The sequence below is a fragment of the Rattus rattus genome, chromosome 1 (assembly GCF_011064425.1).
Source record: "Rattus rattus isolate New Zealand chromosome 1, Rrattus_CSIRO_v1, whole genome shotgun sequence".
In the NCBI taxonomy this organism is placed as follows: Eukaryota; Metazoa; Chordata; class Mammalia; order Rodentia; family Muridae; genus Rattus; species Rattus rattus.
The window spans coordinates 197,810,014-197,836,463 of NC_046154.1; the positions used below are offsets into that span (position 1 = coordinate 197,810,014).

The window sequence follows — 26,450 nt, forward strand, 5'->3', positions numbered from 1 at the left end:
CAGTTTCCTTAATAAAGACAACCCACTAGCACAGAAGATCAAGGAGGGTCTGTTTCATTTGAGCAGAATATTGGGACAAAGATTAGCTGGAAGTCATCGTTTGGGATACAAGGACTTCTGTCTTAATTAGGGTCTTACTGCTGAGAACAGACACTATGACCAGGCAAGTCTTATAAAGGACAACACTTAATTGGGGCTGGCTTACAGTTTCAGGAGTTCAGTCCATTATCATCAAGGCAGGAACATGGTAGCATCCAGGCAGGCATGGTGCAGGAGGAGCTGAGAGTTCTACATCTTCATCTGAAGGCTGCTAGCAGAAGATTAACTTCCAGGCAGCTAGGGTGAGGGTCTTAAAGCCCACACCTGCAGTGGCACACCTATTCCAACAGGGCCACACCTTCTAAGAGAGCTACTCCCTGACCTGAGCATATACAAACCATCACAACGGTCCTGGTATATTTTTTGGCGTGTCATTGTAACGGGCAGTGAGAGTCAAGAACCAAATCTTCAGGCTTCCCTCAAAAAGGTGGAAGGTGTTCAATGACACCTGGGTGTCTTCCTAAAGCTCAGGAGTGGCTTTGCCTAAGGATCACAGCCCAGACTGCAGATACTTCTTGTCAACATCCTCCTTGGAGGAGCTTTTCTGAGAAACAATCCTCGACTGAGAAAGAATCATTCAGAGGGCTGACTTGTATCATTAATAGGAACAGTTTAGCGAAGCAAATCTGCTCTCTGATTAATTCTCTATAGAAGAGCCAGTGTTCAGGTTAGAACGAGCACTATCTATTCTTTTGTATTTAAATCAAAGGCGAACTACTGTCAACTTCCGGAGCATTGTGTGCGCAGATAATGCGTTCTGCCGCAGTTGGCTCTGGTCCTGTTGACTCATCCAACAGCAAATGCAGACTAGGAAGGTCTCCAGGTGTCTAGAGAAGGGCTTTTCATGGGGATGAAAACCGTATGAACTGAATGCCACAAAAGCCAACGTTCTTATCTTGAAAGTCAGGCAAACACTGCATTTCCAAAAGTGTTGTCAACGGAGGTTTGCTTGGAAATAGAAATGCTCAGAGAGGTCAGGCATCTATGGTTTATTTAATAAGTACATAGCTATGGTCTCTGCAGCCTAGAGAGTCTGCACCTAGGCATGAAAACTGCATATTAAACCAGTAAGTGGGCAGCCATCAAGTTTTCAGGTCAATATCTTCTCAACACTCACTGAGCCTTCTGAGTCATTCTCCTTCCTTCTTAGAGACTGACCATAAAGCTGTGTCAAACAGCTGTGCGGCAAGAGGTCATGGTAACAATTTATTGGTCATGGGGTCGGTGTTGCAGTGGGAAGAGAGGTGACAAGCTGCTAGTGTATGACCTCTCTGGAGGAAGCTACAGCTGTGTTCCCTCACGCCTTCCCAGGCTAAAATACAAGGCAGGCATTGCTAGATACTTGGATTTCCCAATGAGACCCAGAAACCCTATGTTGAATAAGAAGTATCCCAACTTTAAAAGAATAAACAGCTGTAGCTTAACAAAATTTGCTCGTAGTTCAAATGTTTCCTGCCGCTTCCAGTCTTCCATTCTTTGTGGTATGCTCAATAGAAGAAATGAGGTTTTAATTCAGCCAGCTTCTTCCTTTGTTTATGGGCTTTGAATCAATACCCACAATTCCAGACTCACCTCTATCTGTGGGGTACGGGATGCATCCCTGGAGTTTACAAATTATAAGGAATGCATGTCTCTGAAGTTGGGTTTTGGTCCTGGAGAAGGCTGTGCATGTTGAGAATGTAAAACTATTCTTCAAAATTTGTTAAAATGGAGCACTGGAGAGATGGCTCAGTAGTTAAGAACACTGACTGCCCTTCCAGGGGACCGGAATTTCATTCCCAGCACCTGAGAGACAGCTCACAACCTTCTGTAACTTGGTTCTCAGGGAATCAGACACCTTCTGCTGTCCCCCTTACATATCAGGCACACACACGATGTACAGATATACATATAGGCATATATATATTATATATATATATATTGAATTATTTCTAATCCAAAGTTTAAAAAATAAATGTGCAAAATGCACAAAATGCACATTTCAAAACAGTACCATACACTATGAGTACCTCCTAATAAGTATAAAATGCCAAAACCTATTACATAATTAGTTGAAAGTCCTGCTTAACCCCAGGTAGAAGAGGAAATGGGTATAGAATTAGAGTTGATCTCGAGGTACAGCTGCAACACTGTTTTCCTCGAGAGCGCTGTTATAACCATGATAGCACATGCACACATCTGGAGGATGTACCATGCATGCTTCTGATGTCCCAGCCATGAATACTTAGGTGGCCCATGTTTTCTCCACGCTCCTGTTCACAAGGTTTAAACTAGTTAACACAAAACAGAGTGCGAAGACCCGACTGCGGTAGATGATTTTCGCTGCTCCTGCAGACCAGTCCCTGCACTGCCCTTTGTCCAGTGTGTGCACAAGAAGAGATTCTCCAGTTGGCTCTTCCTGCCGCTGTGCACACCCAGGAGCCTCAGGATCTCTCTACTGCCGAGCTCAGAGGTTTCACTGCCCAGTCTGTCCAATGCCATACGCTTCACCTCAGATTTTTGTTTGTAAAGATGTTTGTCCTGTGCTTAAGTGTGGCTGTGTCCCCATGATTACCCTCCAGTGTTGTTCTGTGCTTAGCATGACAGCTGGAGTGCAGTGTGTTCCCAAGCCACAGCCTTCACAAGCAGAGTTACTTAATTCTCATCAGATTCCACTGATAGCTTGGGCAGGAGATTCTCCTGGATAGGTTTTATGGCAGATCCCACACGTTCCTACAGTGAGTACTTTCTTCCTAAATGAGTGGACACCGATGGTCACTTTACCCTACTTGCCAAATGTAGGCATCGTGAGAACCTGAAGGAAGTTTTAGGATGAAACATTTATTGCACTAAGTCATTCTGAGTGGAGGAATTGCTAATCGGATGCTTTAGATGGCTTGTGGTTTACATTTCCCAAATTAGCGCTCTACACACACACACACACACACACACACACACACACACACACACACACACACACACACATATATATATATATATATATATATATATATATATATATATATAACGCTTTCATGATGGGGGGCATATAACACCTTAGTATTCTACAATTGAGTGGTTGAGCTTCGCAGGTACCTAGAGTTCATAATAAGCTTAGTTTTGTTTTGTCTTATTTCCCAAATATGGGTGTGTATAAGTTTCTAATGAAGCAGGATTATATTGGTTGAATACTAACAATTGTGGAAAATTTTTTTAATCTAGAATTTGGTGAAAGTTATATGTAGAATGGAGAATCTAATGTCCGGCAGTCAGGAAGAAATCCAGGCATCACTAAGAATGGCAAAGCCATCACACACTGATGAACCGTGATCTTTAAGTTCAACCTGGCCGGAAGTACAAGAGTTCATAGTAGAATAACCAGTGCCGTCCGTCATCTGTCACGTAAGGCGGGTGACATTCCTCCTTTCTTGCTCAGACTAGAGAAGACCTGTAGCCTGTCGCAAATTCTCCTCTAGGCCTTTCCATCACGTGCATCACAGAGCCCCTATGAAAGCCTCAGACAGGAGCTTTGGGGGCTGGGGGACTATTCTCTCAGGTGTTAAAAAGGAAATGCTGAAGCTGAGTTTTCAAATTAGCATTGGTCACCAAGAAAGAAGGGGACATGAAGGAAACCCCTGGGCAGGTGCCCTGGCTACTTGAAGCTCCCACACCCCTTATTGACTTGTTCTTGGCTCTGTTCGCTAACAGCCCGGCATGTATACCCAATGCTTACTGTTACTTTGCACACATTTTCTTGTTCCTTGGTGCATTGGAGTCTCCCTGGAAGCCAAGCACTGGCTGTGTATCTCTGTGCTTGCCTCCAGAGCTTTTATTGTGGGACTTAGCATAAAGAAGGAACTGACTTCATATCAAGTGACTTTTCTAAAGAAAACCTATCCACCTTTCCCAGGAGATGGACACTGCCCATTGATGATCCTAAACACATTAAGCCAGGCCTAGTGGCACATACCTGCAATCCCAGCTCTGTAGAAACAAAGACAGAAGGGTCACAAGTTCAAGGCCAGCCCAGGCTACATCATACTCTGTCACTGAGAGCTAGCAAAGAAGTACTTATCCTACACACGTAAACCCTGGGTTCAGTTTTCAGCATCGTAAAGAATGTAGACATGTTATAGAGGATGTTTATTGTTTCCTTGTATTTAAACTTTTCTCACAATAATTTCCAGATACTGCCACCTTCGTTAAGAAAACTCTTACAGTATAGCATATCTTACAGTAGGAAATAGGCTCGGGGAAAGCTATGTGTTTCTTTCTGACTCTAATCGTTTTCCTTAATAAGAAAGTAGATTCAGAAATGGCTGGTGTCATGCAGTTTAGAAATAATGGCTACAAACTCCCCCGCTCCTTCCCTACGCTGTGTCCATAGAGATTTCCACCAAGCAAACGGACTTTTTCTCCTCATTACCCAGTATTTTAAAATTCCATTTAATGTATGCTGCCACCGTGCCAACGAGTGGCTCCAATGCACATGCAGAATCCTCACGTGCTGCTTGCCGCTTCCCCCCAATTAGTCACAGTGTATTAAAGTGAATGAAATCGTTCAACGTCTTCAGGCAGCTATTTTTGCTGAAGTGCTTGTATCCACATCAGAAGAATGGCGACCGTGAGCACTCCGACTTGGAAATAAAGAGAAATTGAGAATGTTAAGGGAAAAGTGAAATGACACAGGGAGAGGCGCGATCCCTGGAGGAGAACACAATAACTCTTGAAGCTTAAGACGTACAAAATAATTTAAATTTTGCTGATGCTTCTTCTGCAGCCTCAGGCTTTCCTGGTCTCTAAAGAAAGTTCTGGGATGTGAAATGAACCACGTATTGATCCTGCTTTACAGTAATCCTTTCATCTCTGGGATGTGAATTTAAGGAGATTAGTGCATACAATGAGTAAAATTCTAGATGCATTCTCTCTCTCTCTCTCTCTCTCTCTCTCTCTCTCTCTCTCTCCCCTCCCCCCCCTGTGTGTGCCTGTGTGTGTGTGTGTGTGTGTGTGTGTGTGTGTGTGTGTGTGTGTGTGTGTGTGTGTGTGTGTCCGTCCCTGTTCCGTCCCCTCCCCTCCCTCCCTGTCTCACTCTCGTGTTTAATATTTCCCAAGATGAAGATCCTACCTTTTCACTTGGCAGGATAGAATCCCCTAGAACAGATGAAGTATACGTGTTCTGGGTGTGGGGGTAGGGGAATTAACACATAATTGTGAGTGGCTGGGCACTTTCCCCTACTTATTAGGCATTTTATACATATGCGCCCCTTTAGTCCTTTTAACACTTCTGTGAGTTGGGTATTATTAGCAAGGCTGCTTTAAAGATGAGGGAGGTCAGGGGCAGGAAGATCAGTACCTTTTCCAGGGTCATGCTGTCAGATCTAAACCCAGTTATTCAGGCACAAGGACCAGGCTCCTAACTTGTGATAAATATTGCAAACAGATTTGCTGAATATATGAGCAGCATTCTGAAGGGAGAATTCAATTCTCAAGTGTACAGGTTGCCAACTAGGTCTACAACAGAGTGTAGTGCAACACGGGAATATACTGATCTGAAATATGACAGGCCCCAAACTGCAACCTACCGGCTAGCTACCGTGTTTGTCCCACCCCACACCATGCACAGCCCTTCCCATGAATCATGGAAAAATCTCAAAGGAATATCTTTGATCTATAATGTCATATGGCTTTCAAACGTTTTCTATTCCTTTAATTTTTAGAAAAAATTTATGTTATTATTGTATGTTTATGGATGAGTGTAAGCATGAGTGACAAGGGTGGGGGAGGGGATAACTTTGCAGCCAGTGTGGGTTCTAGGGATCAAACTCACATTGCTAAACTTGTGTTGCAAGTGCCCACTCATACCTTCTGAGCTTCTTACTGGCTCTCTTCCTATTTATAAAATTTTATTTACTTGTTTATTTATTTATTATTTACTTACTTATTTTAGAGGGCTCTGTGTATCCAAACCTAGCCTCAGACTCTCAAACATTCTGCACAGAATGCTTCTGCCTCTAGAGTGCTGGATTCCAAGCATGTATCGCCGTGCTAAGCGCTGTTCTGCACTCCTAATGATTACTATTAGCCTGTGGGCTTAACTTGGACGCTGCTAATCATTGTGATCGATGTAAGCAATCTTTCAAAGAATATGTTTCTTGTCACAATATCTGCCCATAAAGATAATGCGTGAAGTACATCCATTAGGCCATCTCTACTGGGAATACTTAAGTTGCTTCTCCTTGACAATATTGTACTAAAATTCAAACTCCATCTGGGCTTGGTGGCACATGCCTTCAATCCTAGTGCCTGGGAGGCAGAGGCAGGTGGGTCTCTGTAAGTTATAGGCCAGCCTGGTCTACAGAACAACGCAGGACAACCAGGGCTACACAGAGAAACCCTGTCTTAACCCCTGTTCCTCCTCCGCCACCTAAACAATTCAAACTCCGCAGCACATGTTTGTAGTTTAGTTTCTGAGAGTTCATAACTTTCCTACAGTTTGACCGGGTCTAGATAACATCTCCTTAGTAATAAGCTTCATTTGATGAACAGCTTCCTTGGACAACCCTACAGGATGAGCATGTCACTGTGGCATTTCTTGTTCCTCTGAGGCATGCTACAACATCACTGTTTGCAACAGTATGGATAGTGGATATCTTCCAATGACTGATATTGAGGCTTGGACCCCAGCTCCTGCTGATATTGGACTGGATGGGATCTTTAAAGATGCAAGCCTATAAAATGAAGTCATTAGGGCATCTCTGCAAAGGGGACACTAAGCCCTTTGTTCCCTCTCTTGCTTCCTGGCATCACAGAACTACTTGGCTCAGTTAAACATCCCCCATCATGGCTTCCTACTTCAACCCAGAACCTGAAAAACCCATGAGCTGAAATGTGCAACCTGTGAAATAAAGAACACCTTCCCCTTTCTCAGTGGACTATCACAGATAGCGGTTAATAGTACCTGAAATCTGGCTAACACTGCTAAAGACAGACTTTGGCCTGTACCAAATCCCACTGGCCAGATGCATCAAGGGACTCTTCAAGAGGGTCATTCTATCAATGGTTTAAAGTGAACTGCTTGTTGCTGACAGCTGTACAGGTTGGGTAGATACCCCAACTGAGGCCTGGAGTCTCCCACCAGGGCATTAAAGAATGGAAACTAGGATACCTGCTTCATCAAAGAATGACAGGCAGAGACGACATGCTGAGGCATGGTGAAAAAAATAAGTCCGCTCTGTTACTCATTGGATATATTCTCCCAGATCTCATCGAACCTTTCTGTGGCCCTCTTCTCATTTTCCATTAGACAGATGGAATCTAAAAATCATCCTGTTTCTGTACCCTTGCTATCATCTTCTCTCCTCAGACGATGACTCATGGAAATCTCATATGTCTCTGCAGAGTTGCATGTGCAGTTTTGCTCTTTAATGCCTCATGGTCCTTCTTCCTGACATCACTATTTCCTCCATTTCTGTGTGCCTGAAACCTTTCTGTCAAAGTCTAGTTTAAATGCCTGGAGTGAAACTTTCCCCAGGTCCTACCCCAGTGATAATTTCTCCTTGTGTTCTGGACTCTCTAGGAAGCTCTCTCAACCATTGGCCACATCCTCGCTGGGTTGCATCATTTTTGTGTTGCTTTGATCTTTCCTACTGTGCCCCAGGCTCCTGGTGAGGGAAAGGATGTCTGGTGTAACTGGTTTTCCTTTATGGTGCTTAACATAGTTTCTCATACACTGGGAATCAACAGTTCTGTGCTCAGTTGAATTGAATCAGAGAGGGAGACTGAACTTGGTCTACATCTCTGGAATTTCTCTCTATACAGGTTTGATGCACTCTACTGTCTGACTTTGGCATAGCCTAATATAAGAGGGACAGAGAGCCAGGGCTAATGGCTTTCTTTCCCCTCCTATAGGCAAACTCTGTATTTCTCATGAATCAGGTTGTCTCCTAGTAGATGGTACACCCTGAGGAGTTCATAGATTGAATGCATCTTTAAAAACAATATCAAAGAGAATCAAGCAGACCAACTTCAAACAGGAAATTGCAAGGGGAAATATCCAAAGACCCCACAGTTTGATTTACACTTAGGGGATGTATTGATTTTTTCATGGTTATTAAATATGATCCTCTTCTTTTACAAACCAGAAGAGTGCATGTTCTCTTTGCTCAGCCCTCTGTCAGCCTACATAGTGGAAAACAATTTGCATTTGCTGTGAGTATAATACAATAAAAACCCCCCACAAAATTCACTTACATTTATATATGGTGTTCAATTTTCAGAACTGCTGCTGTACCTTCCATGTTGATTTCCTAGATTGTTCTATAAATCTTTAATTATCAAGTTTCCTTTTTAAAAAATGCTGCTAGGCAGCTGCTGAAGCCTATTGTAAACCTGTGAACTGTAGACACATACTGTATGGTCTGATGCCAAAGACTTGCTATACACGGACCAGGAAGATATCCCAAGTATGGCCGAGGGTACCTCAGATTCTCATCAACCTTCAGTTAGGTGTGCTCAGCCAGTCTCTGGTGGAATCCTTGGCTCCATGGCATTACTACGTTCGGTTCTTTTGTCCCTCCTCAGGAGCTACTAAGGAGCCCAAAGGATCCAATTCCTCAGAATGCTGCCACTGCTGCAGTAGTCACCCTGGGGTGCTTTGTCATGAAAATGGAACATTCTAGCAGAACTCAACTCAGCAAACATTTATTGAGGAACCGCCACGAGCTGGACACTCAAAACTCACCCATCCCTTGATGAGTTTGAGCGTAAAGAGGGGAGGGGGTCATGTAGCCTGCAATCCTGTAGGTTAACTCATGGCAGATACTCAGGATGACTCAGAATAAGAAAGACAAGGAAAGGGGTCACGCAGCACTTCCTGCAAACCATGTCTTAGCAGGGATGATATTGAAGGTATCTGCCAAGCTGAAGAGCACTGGACAAAACTGACATTGCCTTAAGTCTGGGACAGCTCCTCCAGAGCTGGACGGTGCCTAGATCATGAGCAGGTCTGAGGTCTTTTAGGAGAGGCAAGCCTTGATGCGGGCAACAAAATGGCCTTGTTGGAGGAGTGGGGAGGAGGTGAGGGGAGCTGTTACCAGCACCTTAGAAAGGATTTTCAGTATTGTTCTCTTAGTAGAGCCTTCCTCCATCAAAGCAGTCAGGATCAAACACATCGTCTTCTGAACTGAGGATCATTCATCATTAAGCAGAACTTAATAAAGGAGTCAAACAACAGAGGGAACAGAGGCACAGAGCTGCAGAAGATTGACTCCAGTTTAACCCGAGCTCCCTGCATCCAAGCTGCAACCTACAGGCTAGCTACCCACTGTCTCTCTCGGGTGGATGAGATGTTAGGTCTTTAACATGAAATGAGTTGGATGTGTGACTTGCCTAGTATTTGTAGGGGCCCGAGTTTGACCCCAACACACACACACACACACACACACACACACACACACACACACACACACATCAGAGCTTGTTTCTATCCCCTTGTTTCCAAATACATGAAGTTGGTTTAATGCCTGATAAAGATCTTACTGGTTCTTCCTACTTAGCTTATTGTCCCAACCTTTCTTTAACCTCCCTCCAAAGATAAATTTGCTTTGCAATTTAGGATTTAGAGGCTCAGGGACCATAGGTATAAAGTCCATCGCATGTCTGCTCAGGTACATGTGTGTAGGAAAGTAAATCAAAGATTTCCTGATTCTCAAAGACTTCTATATAGCTCTATTAAGTAAACTAAAAGTATTCTAGAGAGGTGAATTGCAGAGGCGAATTGCAGGTATATTATGATGTCATAAAATGTAACATTCTGAAAACATAGCACACCCACTTGAATCTCAAAAGACTTAAAACAGTGAGTATTTGCTTTTTAGCACTTAGATATATATCATTAGCCAATGAGCAGCCTACTCCTTTCCCCCCCATCAGTGAACACTAAGCATTTTAAGCAAACTAGAGACCCATGAAGTTAGGCAGCCAACTTTAGCTAGTGTGCCCAGCATGTAGGCTGCAACAAACCTTTTGAAGCCACAAGTCATGGGTAAGCATACAAGTGCCCATGTCCTAGCATTGTAACATTCAGCCTTGGCCATTGCTTACTTACCCTGTTGCTATGGATATGTCCCTCTCCATGTCCCTTGATTTGTCTCACTTGTGGACAGGATGTGTGAAGAGGAACTGACCAAGGTGGTGAAATGGACCCTCCATAGCTGCTCAGCTCTTCCACCTGTCAGAGGGCCCATGCTTCTCCCTCCGAGCTTCATCAGTGTTCACTTCCCAATGCCTGGCCTTTGCCATCTCTCTTGTCCCAGGGATCTTGTTGTTCTTATTCATTGCCTGTCTTAGATATTATTTTCCCTCTCCCACCAATGGAGTGAGAGCTGGTACAGGGAGAGAGAAAAAGGAGATAAAATTCAGGAGTCTTTTCTTACTTGAACACAGCAAGTAAAAACATCTCAAGACTCTGGAACTACGGAACCAACCCTGTTAAACCAAAAACAAACCTTTGTGACTTAGTTATGGAATTATTGAACTCCACAATGGATTTCTAAATTCAACTCCTGAAACTATTCCTCAGTATACAGAACAGCTAAAGAGAGATAGATAGGAATTTCACTCATAGAAGCTAAGTGTTCATGAGGAGAGACACTGTGAGTATGATCACCTGTTCCCATTTAACTGAAATCTTGTGTGCCTGTCTTTGTCTTTAGAGTTCTCTGAAAGACGAATGGTCATTGCTGCTTATTTTAAGAAGGCTGTGTCAGAGTCTGTTGAAAAACATCTGTTCCCCCCTCCTGCACCTTGGTCTCCGGTGGCTTTGGTATGAGCAGCATCTACTTTAATGCCGATGGCTCCATCCTGTTTAAAGAAAAGCCGTATTTCTCTGCCTCTGAAGCCTTAGATGCTTACCTTGATGATTTTCACTCAAGCCGTGAGCCTCCTGACCTTAATGACACAAAGGGTAATGTGGATCAGAGTCCTCATGAATTACTGGCTAAGCCAAACCGTGGTAAGCTTTCATGATTCTCAGAGTTGAGTCTTAAGTTCCTATAGAACGCAGATGCTTCATGTCAACATAGTCTCTAACAAGATGTCTCCTCCCCTGCTTGCAATTTGCCAGGCTTTTTGTGAGATTGTCAGAACATCTTATGGTTTCAACCCTTTTCCAGCTTCGAGGACTTTTGATTGGAGACTTGATACAGAAAATGAGCCAGTTCTTTTATTGTGTGAACTTTCCCTGGGGAAGTAAGCACCCGCCTCACTGCAGACAGTGACCCACTGACAGGCGAAAAGACGTGATCCCACTCAAGTGTAGCTTGGTGAACATTCAATTCAAAGACGGCAACCTACAGGAGCCTGGGTCTGAGATCCGTGGCAGGAGCATAGGTAGCTTATGTGATTTGTCCTTAGGAGTGGGTGTGGCCCAACGAACTCCTCCCCCCTCCAGTGTTAAGGTCCTATGAATCTTGGGATGGGGCTTAGCCTTTTGAGCGCCCCATTCCCCTGGGACAGAAAGTTAATGGACTCAATCTCTGCTTTGGGTAATTGTAGCTGCTGATGGTTCAAAAGGGCAAGGGCCGTGTTGTGCTAGAAAGATGTTCTACAGCAGTATTAATTGCGGATAGGCAAAGCTCCGCCCCTGTAGCCTAAAGCCTTGGGCCCTAAGCATGGAATGTTAGTCATGTAACATGAGACTAATTCAAAGTATAATTAATATTTCCCATGATTATGGTGGAAAGGAAATGAGTGGTGAAACACTATAAACTGTTGAAAGTTTAAGTTCCTTGATATTTATTTCTGGGAGACACTGAAAAGAGGAAACGGGCGCCGGGGTCACGTGACCTCGAGGTCTGGTTTCCACTTTGCTGTTGACAGCTAGATACAAGAAGAGTCACTTTCGCTCCCTGACTTTTAATTATCTTGTCAATCAGATGAGGACGTTGAACTTTATGAGCGTCATAATTCTGAAGCCGTATTTATGTAGACGGCAGAAAAATAACATCGGTCCACTTCAGTATATCAACACTTCTCATTTAAAAGTGTCATTTGACGAAGCTGACAAAATGCCATCCCGACACCGTAACCAAGTGTGCAATCTAAATTTGTGGTTGACTTTGAAGGCACTAGGGAAATAAAACTCTGGGGTTTTAACTCCTCTCATCTTTATGAGTAGAAATAAAAGCAGTGCTAATAATAAGGGCACTGTCTGTTCTTCCTCCTACCTGATGTTCTAAAGACCTTTACATCAGAGTACACAAAAGAACGTTACCTAAACAAGGTGGCCTTCCCTGTCACTTCTTCTAGACCATTATGAAAAGGTTTGCCATTTCTTGCAAAGTTAGAATAGATCAAGCCATTTCTTGATGGGTTTCGTGTGAAAACAGCAGAGCTGAACGGGGCTGCACTCCAGTGAGACTCGGTCCTGCCCAGCGGAGGACTGCATTTCTTTATGCTAACTTGTCTGATTGTAGTATTTGACACGGTCTGATGAATGGGGAGAGGTGACATGAGGATCAGTGGGAAACTGTGGTTAAGTATATTATGTACACAACTGAAGTGCAAAATACATTGTAATTTGTTCAGCAGTACTGCTGTCTACCTTACCAAGGATTTTTTTTTAAAGTTTCTGGTAGAAAGAATTTCCTGCATCAGTGTTTCTCCTTAATGGGGAGAAGCGGCTGGGTAGCTGGCATGTGCTGCGGCTTCTTCCGGGCAGGTGCATCTTCTCTGGGCCCTCCTGAGCTATGAGCTACACAATCTTCATTGCCATGGAGCTTCATTAGGAAGGAAAAAAAATGCAATTCCTGCTTTCCTGAAAGAATGAAAGTATATTTATTACAAGAAAATTTCTCAGCGCGGAAATGAATATAATTCCAGCACTAGGGAGAATTACCATCAGTAGTTCTTGGCAATTTTCTCCCTTTGCCATTCAAATATATAATAGAATCACCTTATTGCCATATTATTGCTTTCCCTACAAAGCTATTTCTGTGAGTATTCAGCTCATTAAGGTAGTTGTATTTTTTTTTTCAATCTCTCGTAGGACATTCTGTGAGATTTGATTTATTTTTCTGCATATGGGAGTTTTGCCTGTATGTATGTCTGCATGCTATGTGTACTCGATACCTATGGTTGCTAGAAGAGGATGTTGCATCTCCTGGGGCTAGAGGTATTAAACAGTCGTGCCATGTAGGTGCTGGGAATTTAACCCCCGTCTTCTGGAATAGCAGCCAGTGTTCTTAACCATTGAGCTGTCTCTTCTTGTCACTACTTGCTGTTGTCTTATATTTCCATGAGGCTGTCACGGTAGTTTCTTAAAATAACCTTTAAAGAATTAAGTTTCTAAACCAAAAAGACTATATATTTCAAAGGTTAGGTCTTATTGTCAGGCTGTCTTCTGGAAAAGGCAAACCCATTTGATTTGCTCCAACTAGGAAAACAAGGGGCCTTAATTTTCCCCATATCTACTCCCACAGATTCTGTGAACCCCCTTTAATCCCTTCCAGCTCACTGAGTAAATTTTATCACCATGGTTATTTAGCATCTGTTTATTCTCTTTTTCTCATTGCATGCTAATAGTCTCGCTTGATCTTTGTAAGTCAGACCCTTAACTTTATCCAGAATTTATGTTGCCAGTAGACTGGTGAATATTTACCTGCTTTACAAAATAAATCCAGGGGCCACCCTTATCAGAACCAAAAGCCCAAAGCACCCTCAGCCCTAGATCTTGAATGTTTATCTCATGATCTATTTATATCTTCTCTGCAATGTTTTCATTTTTTTTTTTAATTATTAAATATCCTGGTTGGGCTACAGACTGGAAGGTTTAGGCGGCTTCCGTAGTCACGAATTCTTGCAAGTGGGCTTTCTAGTCGTTCTTCAAATTCTGGCAAGCGTTTCCTAGGCACATGGCCTATGCCACTGATGTCCTAAATCAACCCTCATTTTTTAATAATGCTGCAGTAATTTTAAATATCCTGGTTGGGCTACAGACTGGAAGGTTTAGGTGGCTTCCGTAGTCACGAATTCTTGCAGGTGGGCTTTCCAGTCGTTCTTCAATTCTGGTCCTTGAGTTGCTTCTGCTACACCCCATGGCCCATGCCTTGATGTCCTACAACTTCATTCTTTCCCTGCAGCCTCAGCGAACTTCATAAAGCCCAAATCTGTAGTATTTCTTTGCGTAATAATGCTGCCATCCTCTATGTAACACATTTAGCTCCTACTTAACAGTCTACTTTATTTTTCTCTTTGTTCACACACCACACACACACACACACACACACACACACACACACACACACACAAACCACACACACACACCACACACACACACACACACACACCACACACACACACACACACACACACACACACACGTACCTAGACCCCCTGTTCCATCCTAAGCTGTATCTGGCCAATGGGATGCACCAAACACATGGCACACGTCTGTCTTTCTTATGCTCTTCCTGGTGACGGGGTGTTCTCAGCCACCCTCCGTTTTTGGTGTTTGGGGTTGTCTTCTTTCTCAACTCAATTTAGATGGCACCTGGTCCTTACACCTCTCTGCTCCTTGCAAAGTCTATTTTATTGCTCCCATTATGCCCTTAGTGCCTGTAACACCTCATCAGATGGCATTTAACACCCTATTGTAAAAACCTGGGCACTGGCTTGTCTCCTTCAATAGAATGATGGGGCCATCTAAGCTCTGAGTCTTGTCCACTTGCAATTGCTTCTTAGAAGTGGCCCTAGGGTAGCACAGTCAGTTTCTGCTGAAGAATGAAGCATTGTTGTAGGCCATGTTGCTATGTCTATAACCTCACAAGTTTGTGTCTTTCCCCTTCCCTTCAGTCAGAGCTCCCATTTCTACCAAAGTATGACTACTGTAGGAATTACTGCTCTCCACTCAGTGAGCTGTAAATAGTCACAATAGTCATAAAAGGGGGCATCAAGGCAGGAGGGAGATGGGTAGATGGGAGTAGGGATCACAAGAATACAGTGGGAGCGGACAGGATAAAAACACATTGTATTCATGTATGAAAATGTCAGAGACTAAGTAGAAATACCCTTTTAAAAAAGAAAGTTGGCTTTCCTCTGCATTGTCCACATTGCTGGTGTATCTTGAATTGCTTATTCTGAACTTTTACTTTCCATCTGATTTGGGTGAATACGGTCTGCTCAATGCCTGGTGCTGATGCTGAGGATATCCTCAGGCAATGTCCAAAGTGAGACTAATGAGAGTGAATGGGAACGGCTTCAGTTCTTCCTCAAATTCTTCACTTAGGATGTCCATCCCCCACTCTTCTTCCCTGTGGTGGTTTGAATGAGAATGGTTCCTAGGTTTGGATACTTGGTCCCCAGTTGGTGGGAATGTTTGGAAGGACTAGGAGGTGTGGCCTTCTTGGAGGAGGTGGGTCATGGAGGAGGATGGGATTTGAGATTCCAAAAGCCAAGGCTATTCCCAGTTAGCTCTCAGACTCGTGCCTATGGGTTAGGATGTAAATTCTCAGCTACTGCTTCATTACCGTGCCTGTGGGCTTGATGATCATGGATTCTAAACTTCTGGAACTGGAAACCCCCAGTAAATGTTGTTTTTATTAAGTTTCCCTGATTGTGGTGTCTTCTCACGGCAATAGAAAAACAACTAAGACACCTTCACTCAGCCCATCTCTAAAGGCCGGTCTCCCTAATTCTGACTTGGCTACTGGTGCTCTGTGAGCCCTACACAGCTCTTCATGCTCGCCACATTTGATTTTTATGCCTTTTTTTACTTCCATGAATCACCACTGATGTCTCAGGGTCCCCAAAGCTGGTGGAACTAAGTAAGTGGAACTAAACTGAGAGATCTTTAGTCTCTTGACATGTCAGATAAAGCTGTGTTTGTCTGAAACATGGAAATGTATTACCACGTCTGCTGTGATTATCTAGTGATCAACTTCTCCTGGCCTGTCGCTGGCACTGCACAGAAATCTAGGGACTCGGCTGGCAAGAAGTCAGACACACTTACCTTGAAGTTTTATTGTCCTAATTCACCATCATGTTCTGTTCTCGTCTGAGCAAATTTCTCCCTACACCCTCAAGGGTGGGTAGCAAACTTTTTCTTGGCAATATGTTATCTGTTGTCCTTAAAAGTAAAATGATGTTCTTTTTGCAAGGAAATGGTGCTCTGAGAGACCTAGAGAGGAGCATCTCTTGGAAGATTACAGTAACGCTGTGAACAGCTTTTGCTTGAAACATTAATCCCTTGAATACCCCCTCCTTCTGCCTTTACGCTCATGTGTGGAGAAAATGATCCTGCAGTGTCACAGCAGTCTATTTTGTGGATAAGAGGGTTGTTCTTGTCCTGCAGTAATAATAATAATAAAGTAGTAACCATTGATTTGAAGGTATGTGAATGTGTCAGCCAAAGTGAGGTGTCAGTGGACGTATGGAAGAAAATGGATTTTACATTCTTAAAACCAGCTGTGAGGGTGTTTGAGGCTTCCACGCTACTTTAGATATGCTGGGGCCATCTGTCCTATAACCTATTTGAAGTTTTGAGGTGTAGAGTCTGTGCAGAAGTCACCTTATTGTTTTAACAATGACGTGTTTACCTTCCAATCCAGGCCACCTGGCAGTTGAACTGACAAGCTACCTGTACGCGGCACTTAGGGAATATTAAGTAACGGTCTTGGTCTTAAGAGCTAGGCATGACCTTTGTTCTGACTAGTCATGATCCCTGTCTTCAATAACCTCATTGTTTATGGGAAATTCAAGTATACGTGACAGCCGCAGTCATACCACAGTGTAGCAAATGCCAGCAGGGAAGGAAACACAGGTGAGGGGCTCCTGGAGCAAGGCACAAGTACCAGGATGGTGGTGGGAAGCTCCCTATGTTTGTGAGTCTCCTGCTATGGTTTGAAGGCTAAGTAGAAGAGAGCAGGTCAGAAGATAGTGGATGAGAGCATCCCAGAGGAAGATGCAGGACAGGGAGAGGCCAGCACACATACAAGAGGCTGCTGCTGAAGGAAAACAAAGAGTAGGAGGTGCTTGGCCCTGTCTCCTGAGAGGATGTCTCAGCCTCCATTCTAATTCTGCCCATTTCACAGCCTCTCCGAAAGTCATCCAGCTTCTTGCACAGTTTTGCTTGTTTTCCTGTGTGTGTGTTTTAGTAAAAAAATAAATAGCCAGGCAAATATTTGCTGTGGCTGTTTATCTCGGAGACCGCAAGCTTTCATATTAGAAGATGCAAATGTTTAAGAATTTAAGGATAGCACCTTTAATCCAAGCACATGGGAGGCAGAGGAAAGTGGTTGGATCTCTGTGAGTTTGAGGCCAGTCTGATCTACAAAGCAAGTTCCAGAACAGCCACAGCTCTGTTCCACAGAGGAACCCTGTCTAGAAAAACAAAAATGAAAACAAAAGAAAGAGTTCGAGGATGTTTCAAATGGGCAATTTGGGCTACATTATTCATCACTTTTTGGGGGAGGTGGCTTCTTCTAATTCCTAAAGTCCTTGTTCATGGCCTGTCTAATGGAAAAGGTCACCTTTCACCTTGTCACTCAGTCCTTCTTGTCCCTCATATCCCCACTGCTGTGAAGGAGCTCCAGCAGCTCATGTCACCCTTCTTCTTGTGTTAACCGTGTATGCCTCAGGTTGTGCTCTCTCACACGCTGGGCCCTCACGGAGTCCATGCCTGCTTTCTGGACTTCCTCCCTAGAATATGTACACCTGCTCACCCAGATTCCAATTCACCCTTCAGATGCAAAGCCCAGCTCTTCAGAAACCTTTCTGCCTCCGTGCTTGTCACCCTGCCATGCTGCCCGGGTATCCTTGATCAGCCAAGATGGCCTTCATCGTAAAATGAGAGGATTACTGTCTTGCTTAACGCTGCTCTCCCTGTAAGGAAATACCAGGACCAAAAGCAACTTTGAGAGGGAAGGCTATTTTGGCTCATCGTTGAAGGAAGTCAGGGCAGGAAAATCCAGAAAACTCAAGAGATCATGAAAAGGATGCTGCTTACTGACTTGCTCCTCATGGCTTGTTTCAGCCTGCTTTCTTATAGAACCTAGACCCATCACCCTGGGGGTGACCCCACCCACAGTGGGCTGAGCCCTCCCCTATCAGTCACTAATCAAGAAAATGTAAATTACATTAACTAATAAAACATAAAATTTACAGTCTTATCTGCCTTCAGACAGCTCTATCTTCTGGAGGCCTTTTCTCAAGTGAGAAACTGAGGCCTCCCTCCTCTCTACCTTGTTTCCAATTGACATAAAACTAGCCAGCCCTATTGCCTAAGGATGATTTGCTACACATCATAAAACATCATGTGTGTTACATGTCTGCACACATGACACTAATAACTATCCCTAGATTCTATTATGTGTCAGGAACTACTGCATAAGATGTCTGTCCGCACTCTACCATTTTGTTCACAACGTGACCAAACCATGAGTGGTTACCGGCAAGTTTACAAAGCTCCACAGGGAGGTTATGTAAAAGACCTCAGCTTTAAGATCCTCCTTTTGCTTTGACTCCGCCTTCTCTCCATGGACTCAACCCAATGCCGATGAGGAAAAGCACTGGTACTCATCCACTCATCATAGCTGTGATTATCTGAGTTTCAAAGATGGTCACAAATGAACAAGCTCAAATCCGTGTTTTAATTCTTTGGTTATCCTAATAAAACATAATTAAAGAGCAGGACCTGAGCCACAGAGGTTAAGAAAAGCCATTATGGATAGGGAGCAGCAAGGGGCCCTGCTGTGTAGCTGTAGGTATTGAGGCCGTTCTGATTGAAGTCCCCTTTAAGGCAGTGAGGGAGGAGCCACAGACACAGGGAAGCTCCCAGGGCTCTGGACTTTGAATGATCATGAACCGAATGCTACTTGCCTGGCCAGCCAGTTGGCTTCATCTCTAGCTCTCTGTTCTCATACGAAACAGGGAAACTAATAACTGCCGAGAATGACACATCGCAAATAAAATTAAATGATCTATTGAATATACCCAAAACATGTATGTGGGACATCATTGTCGTCCCCAGAATTATCTATTTACCTTGGTGGAGTAAAATGTAAAATGTAGTATTTCTTAGTGACTTGGACATTTTTTAATTCTTTGCTTTCCCTCAAATCTGTAACAAATATGACTATTGTTTTTTTTTTTTTTAAACAAGGACAATCCTCACCCCCAGTGAGGCTGGGGATGCAGAAACTGCTCTTGCAAGGCCCCTATTGGCTTGCAGCATATATCCATATGAACCCATACCTAACCTGTGTGGTGAAAAGCATTATTTGCAGTACCCAGGAGGCTCTAACAGATCCAAGGGTATTTATACCGGCCTCACGTTTCTGGTGAAATTATGATGTATGTACCTCACCCTTTTAGGCAGTCCGAGTAATTTATTATTATATCAGAATTTTGCCTGGTTACTTATCCCATTTATGTCTGAAACTTGACACTTATACTCTTTGTTTACACCTTTCCACTCCTCTCTGTCCCACATTACCATCTGATAGACATTTACACAGGGAAACTCTATAATTGTCCAGCTAATAGGACCAGGAGGGCCGCGCCCATCCATAGAAGATCCCATGGCCCTGCTGAAAAATTAGTTCCCAAGAGGCTACACTTTTTAATAGAAAAAAATAAATAAGTAAAGGTTAGGAATCATTAAACTAAAGAAGTTACTTCATTTATCTCATCAACCTTTTTTTAAATTACAAAAAACAAAACGAAACAAATCATGAGCACACAAGAGGAAAGATTCAAAATTGTTGGCAAAAAAAAATGTTGGACTGTGCTGAATAAAACTACTGAATTAGGGGCTGGGGATTTAGCTCAGTGGTAGAGCGCTTACCTAGGAAGCACAAGGCCCTGGGTTCGATCCCCAGCTCCGAAAAAAAGAACCAAAAAAAAAAAAAAACTACTGAATTATATACTTCAGATATTACTGTTCATTTAAGTTTTAATTGCTAATAATACATGTTACGTAAAGTACATGCATGTGTACTTTAAAGAATAATGGGATATTTATGAGCCCATACCTGGCTCTAAATTTACGCCGTTGATGAGCATGTGAAGCCCCTCTATACTTCTCAGGGATTTCATCTGCCCTTCGGTCCCTAACTGTTGTCAGCCTGCTCTCAAGTTCATTGTTTCTGTGCTGTGCCTTCAAGCCTCTTCTGTTTCTCCAGTGTGAAAACTCATCATGGCCTTGCTGTGTGTATGTGCATCTCCGTGGCCTTGCATGGCCATGGCAGACCACTTGTCTCTACTCTAACCAGCCATCATCACTTGGCTCTTGTGTGTGTGTGTGTGTGTGCGTGTGTGTGTACATGTCTACTTGAGTTCAGACACATGCGTATGTGAAAGTGCATCTACACATATGAGCAGATGTGTGGAGGTCAAAGGTTGATGTCGGGTCTCTTCTTCAGTCTCTCTCCATCTTATTTCTTGAGGCAGGGTCTCTCACTGAATTTGGAGCCAGTGATTGTCTAGACTGGCAAATGAGTTAACTCAAGGGAGCAGTCCATGTCTTTCTCCCCAGATGAGGATACAGACACGAGCTTTTCTGTAGATGTTGGGGAAGCTACTGCTTACACAGCAAGTACTTTATCCACTGAGCGCTCTTTCCACATGGGCCTTATATCCCTCTTACCTCTGCTCAGGCTGCCACAGTAAAAGTCCATCAAATAGGTGGATAAATAACAGATTTCTTTTTCATAATTCTGGGTGCTGGAAAGTCCATGATCAAGTTCATGCAAGAGCTGTTCTCTTCCTGGCTCACGAAACAGTCACCTTCATGCATTGCTCACAAGGCAGAAAGTTCCTGGTATCTCCCTCACTTTTATGAGGACAATGGTCTGTTTTGGTCAGGTGTCCATGTTGACTGTCTCATTTAACCTTAGCCCCTCGAAAGTTTTATCTTCAGTGTAACCATATGGTAGGGTGGGGCTGTTGTGGGGTACCAATATATGAATATAAGGTTTAAAGGGACACAGTTCAGTCCACACCATTTAAAAGTCCTTGCAGTTGCTGGAGGTTTGCTTTTATTTGCTCTTTTCTTTCAATACAGTGGCTATAAAGGGTTTCTTATTGGACTACTTCTTTCCCTGAAGTAAAACAAACAAAACAGCATTTAGACACGCATACCTTGTGACACATTTCTCATCACACTCTATTTCCGAAGTGTTTAATCTCAAACTGAAGCATGTACATTACAGTCCATCCCCACCTCTCTTCCTGTCTCTATTACTCAACTATTTTGTATGCCAAAATAAATAATCTTGCAATATTTATCCTTTAGTGGATGAGTAATTTCATCTAGCCTAAGTTCTTCAAGGGTCATCCATTTTTAATCTGAATAATATTCCACTATCATATTCCATTTGCAAACTATACATTATATCTATTAAACAACCTCTGGATACATGTTGCTTCCGTCCATAATTTGGCTGCTATAAATAATTTTCTATGAGCACTACTGTACAAAAATATCTCCTTAAAGTCCCGCTTTAAACGATCAGGGATCCGAATCTTTGTGGATGTCTTCTGTTTTCTTCCTCATTCTCTCAACCCTTGTCCTCTGGAGTAGCAGCCAGGGCTCTTCACCATCTCTCTGGCCTCTAAATGTATTTTTAATCTCTAGGTAGAGCAAACATGGGCACTTTGGTAAATAAGGTGCAATGCATTGAGCTTTGGAACTTCACTTAACAGATTTCTTGGGCCGTATTATGTGCCCAATATTGTTAGATACCTCATTTCTTTTATGTCTTCATAGAGCAGACAGTCTGTGGAGGAGAAAGACAGATAATTAGGTGAATATATAGTATGGCATCTGCTTGACTAAAAGCTGTAAGTGGGGAAAACGAAGACAAAAAGAAAATCCTGGTGTTAGGGATTGAGACGTCTTGCCCCGGCATGGTTTATGTCAAAAGCAAAACGGTGATACACAACTGTCAGTCAAGTATGACTGGGAGACAAAAGGATCCACAGATAGGAACTGCCATCCTCAATGTACCAGAGGTTCTGAAAATAGACTGAGGATCAATGGACCTCTCAGTTGAATATGAAAGGGGTAACCCCCATCTTTCCTCTTGAAGCTAGCCCATGATTCTGAGCATCTTAAGGTCTTGCTAAATTAAACCCCTTGAGAAAGACTTCTCAAAATAAAAAGATACGATACATTTAAATTTTCCTAAAGACCAAAGAACATAATTCACTTCCGATCCTGACTCTTAAGTCTATGTCCCGGAAAGAGTCATTTTTCATCGTTCCCAATAAAACCAACTTCAGATTCCAGCTGAAGCCCTTGTAAATGGAAAGGCATTTGTAACGGGATTTCCCTATAATTAAGATGACTCTGCAGAGGAGGCTGTAAAAGCAAGTCTTCCATGGTTGGCTACAAAAAGCAAAGCACTAAAATTGCTAAGTAATACTGTAGATTTCAGAATTTATATGTGTCTTTAACGCTAGTCTCATAAAAGGGATGATTATTTAACAGTCTAAATTCCTGAAAACGGTTTTCATAGTGGGGAAAAATGTAATACATATTGCTATAGCTCTTTATCTGTGGATATTAAAATGTAAATTTCTACCTTGGAGCTTGTGGAAAATCTTTCCATGGGATGAATCCTAAATTAAGTGTGGCAGGTGAATTGTGATTGATCACTCCATATTACCAGCAGAGGAACTCAAGAAACCTTTCTTGCTTAATGAAATATAGCAGAACTCAGAGGGAAAATGCAAAGACGGTCCATTTTTAAAGTCTAACATAAACCACTTCACATCTCCTTGAAAATCAAGAAATGAAAGCATGTGTGCCTCATACCTTCCGTTCATCTGAGGGTCACCCTGGGCCTGGACATTCTTGAATTTAAGTCCAAGCACTTCAAATAATGTGCTTAGAGTATCATTAGGTGATATTATTTCGCTAACCAAGGTGGAGGAAGCCTGAGATTGCTTAAACTGTGGCCAAAAGACACACTGACGAGTAGGTAAAGACATAGCCTGTGCAGCCCAGTGTCCTAGTTTAAATCTAGTTCCATTGTAGAGGCTTTAGAGAGGTCAGCAAGGTCTCTAGCATCAAGACCTTTCATTCTTCTGGTCTAGGAGGTTGAATGAGAGAACTGGGGGTGTGAGCTGAAGGGTAGGGAAGCGGGGACAGTATAATCAAAAGGCACAGTGTGTGTGTGTGAAATTCCTAAATAATAAATATGTATTTTTTAAAGAATTTTTTACTCTTCTGAAAAATGAAGGTAATACTAATTTCATCACATACTAATTTTATTATGTACTATGGTAGAATTTTCATTCTTGAAAGTGATCTTAAAAATTAAGATAGCTCGGTTTCCACTCTTGAGACTCACAGATTGCTTTCCTTACCTTTTAGTGGAGTTTTGAATGTGGCACTTAAACACCCTGAACTTCACTTTTCTTATTTATAAAGTGAATTGATGTCAGTTCATAAGGAACAGAGGTCCCCTCGAGGACCATTAGCATTAATCTTTACCCGTATGTTTACAGAGGACAGCAGGAATGTGCAGAGTTAGGTGATAGTTTGAGGCCTTCGTTTTAAGTTCTTATTTCCTGGACTCCTGAAGTCACTCTGTACTCTACATATCTGTGCTTGTGTATGCGCTTCTCCATGTGGATCCTAATCTCCTGGAACTTTCTGTAAGGAGTTTGTGACTTGACCAACTCCTGACTGAAGGTATTACTATGGAGAAAATGTTTATCGGAATGGGGGTGATTCACCCAGAAGCAGTGAAGGAAGGAAGGACACAGATGGAGAGATCAGCATCTCCCAGGGGGTGTAGACATCTCAACTAGAAGACTTCACGTGCTGCAAGCCCAATGATGATTCTGTCCCTGACACAGAACCACCATCCTTAAAGTCCTTACTCAGTTCATTTGCTGTTTACCAGCAACCTGCTGAGAACGATTCAACCCCCATGCACTGTGCTTACATCAGTTGTTCTTGTACCTGTAACAACAGAGCTCTTCCCACATCGGCATCCACGTGCCCTAGCTTTCTCTCTTTTTTTTTTTTTTCTTTTTTTCGGAGCTGGGGACCGAACCCAGGGCCTTGCGCTCACTAGGCAAGCGCTCTACCGCTGAGCTAAATCCCCAACCCCGTGCCCTAGCTTTCTCAATTCTCTGACTCATTGCTCATCTCTCAGAAGTGCGAACACTCTTGTGTTGACAGAACAAGTTCTCACACCCAACAATCAGAGGTAAAAATCAATGAGGCACCAAAAGGCACATTGGAAGCCCCTGGCCCAGGACTGCCCATCTACTGTCTGCTTCAAACCTACCTCAGCAGGTCACGCAAGATGAAATGTAACACACTTAGGAGTCCTTTGCAGGCCATTGGGTTGATGTTTGACTTCAGTGTTATCCGTTCAAACACCTTTTGACAATCCTCTACATAGAGACAAAGTTCCTCTGCATAGAGAGAGAGTCAGCTGGCTCACATAGTGGGGCCGCTCTTCCATGGGAGTGATATTTATATGACATGCCCATTTCCCTTTGTGACTTTTAAAATCAAATGCCCATTGTAGCCGAGCATCGGATTAACAACACGGAGAGAAAGATCTTCTTTTCTACAACTTAATGGGGGAAGCGATTGTAACAACAAAAGCAATTATACTCTATCGACGCCTTTGATCTGACTATTAGAGGCACTACAGAGATTGGATAGAGAGAAGAATTCTTTTCCCTTGTCAATGAGTTTCTGGGCTCTATCTGAAGACCACCTCTAATATCTCTTTTATCAGGACAGTAGGCAGAATCAATGAAGAACCACTTGGAGGGACCCGACACGCAGGATACTTGATGGGAGAGAAATGACTAAGAACTAGCTCTGGGTCCCATTATTTGCCAATCAATCTCTTGCCCAAGGAAATTCCAGCTACCTCATTTCAGGAATAGAAGGGTTTACTTTTTGTCCTTTTGATTGTTCTTACAATCAAACATCCCCCACCTGTATAGAGCTTTTGTTTCGGAGAATCATCTTAGGCCGTTTCTTCTTAAGATTAAGCCCTGGGTTGATATTTCTTTCTCCTATCTGAGAGCATCCATTAACCACATTGAGGGAGTTCTAATTTTGATGTGTGCTTTAAAAGTGACCAAACCATTCTATGCCTCTCTTCTGCATACTCTTCGTGGCTTGTGCAGTGCCGCCGATGTACTCAGCTATAGTTAGGATGCATACACCCAGAGAACTCGGGAAGGTGTCTGCCATATACTTCCAACTGGCGTCAGAAGGCCTCACCCTTCATCCGCCACACAGAACCCATCCATTTGCTCACACATATTTTATTTGGTCTAAGATCTAAAGTCTATGTTGTTTTTCTAGACCACAGGGTTTTGGTTCTTAGAAGCTAGAGACCAGAATGAAGATCCCAGAGAGGCCGCAGTGGAGATGAGTTTTGAGTGTTTAGATTCTCTCAGTATCCAGAAAATCAAACATGTGTAGTTGCCAAATTAAAAAAAAAAAAAAAAAAACCAGCAACAAGAACAAAAATATAGAAGATGTGTCTGAACCTCCCCCACCCCCCCACACACCACGCACACACTCTGCCTATGTTTCAGTACAGTAAGAGCCAGAGACAGAAGGATTTTGGAGGAACAAGCATTGTAAGTTAAAACTAAGTCGTACTGTATGCAATGCTAATCTTAAAGCATTGTCTGCACAGAATTTCAATGCAGAATATAAAAGATGAATGAATCTGCAAGCTTTCAAGTGAGGGCTCCATGTATATTTAAAGCTCTCTGCCTCGTGCAAGAAGGTTGGCATCTCTAGATGAAATGGGTCCAGTATGGCTTAGTAACTAGCTTTTAGGGACATGCTTTCAGTCCGTAAGTCGGGTTACTTGTTGCTTTTTATTGTTCGTAGGAAATATATTTTAGTGCATTGTTTTAGATGTGGATTAATAATTAACTGGGGTCTTTCCCTGATGCTTTTTTTCTTTTTTACATTGTCCCGCTTTTCCAGAAATAACTTCCTATATAAAACACTTTTAGCTGAATGTTCAGTTGAATTGAAGCTCTAAAGCAAATGTTATGACTGGAAATAGAAATTAAGATGTATCAGTCGCTAAAAGACACTGTGTAGTGGGATCCAAGCTCTTTGTGGGGAGCAAAGTCAGCCTCTGTCATCGGTGGCTCTAGGCAGACCTCCATGGTGCCACTTTGAATAACTGCACGTACAAAGACATGGCTTTACCATTATATCACACGTGTCTTTCAGGCTTGTCAGCACTGAAAGCTTAGAGTGGGAGGGACTTCAACAGGCCTTTCAATCATTTGTGTCAACACTCTAGGGATATCCTAAGGCCAGTGTTTCCATATGGCTGGCCCGTGTCGACCAAAGTACTCAGGACATC

General features: G+C 42.9%; 1 protein-coding gene across 1 annotated transcript in view; it reads left to right on the plus strand.

Annotated features, from left to right (window-relative positions):
* The window catches only part of Grip1 (glutamate receptor interacting protein 1), a 383,638-nt gene that overhangs the window by 143,384 nt on the left and 213,804 nt on the right, over window positions 1-26,450 (plus strand). The window lies entirely within an intron of this gene.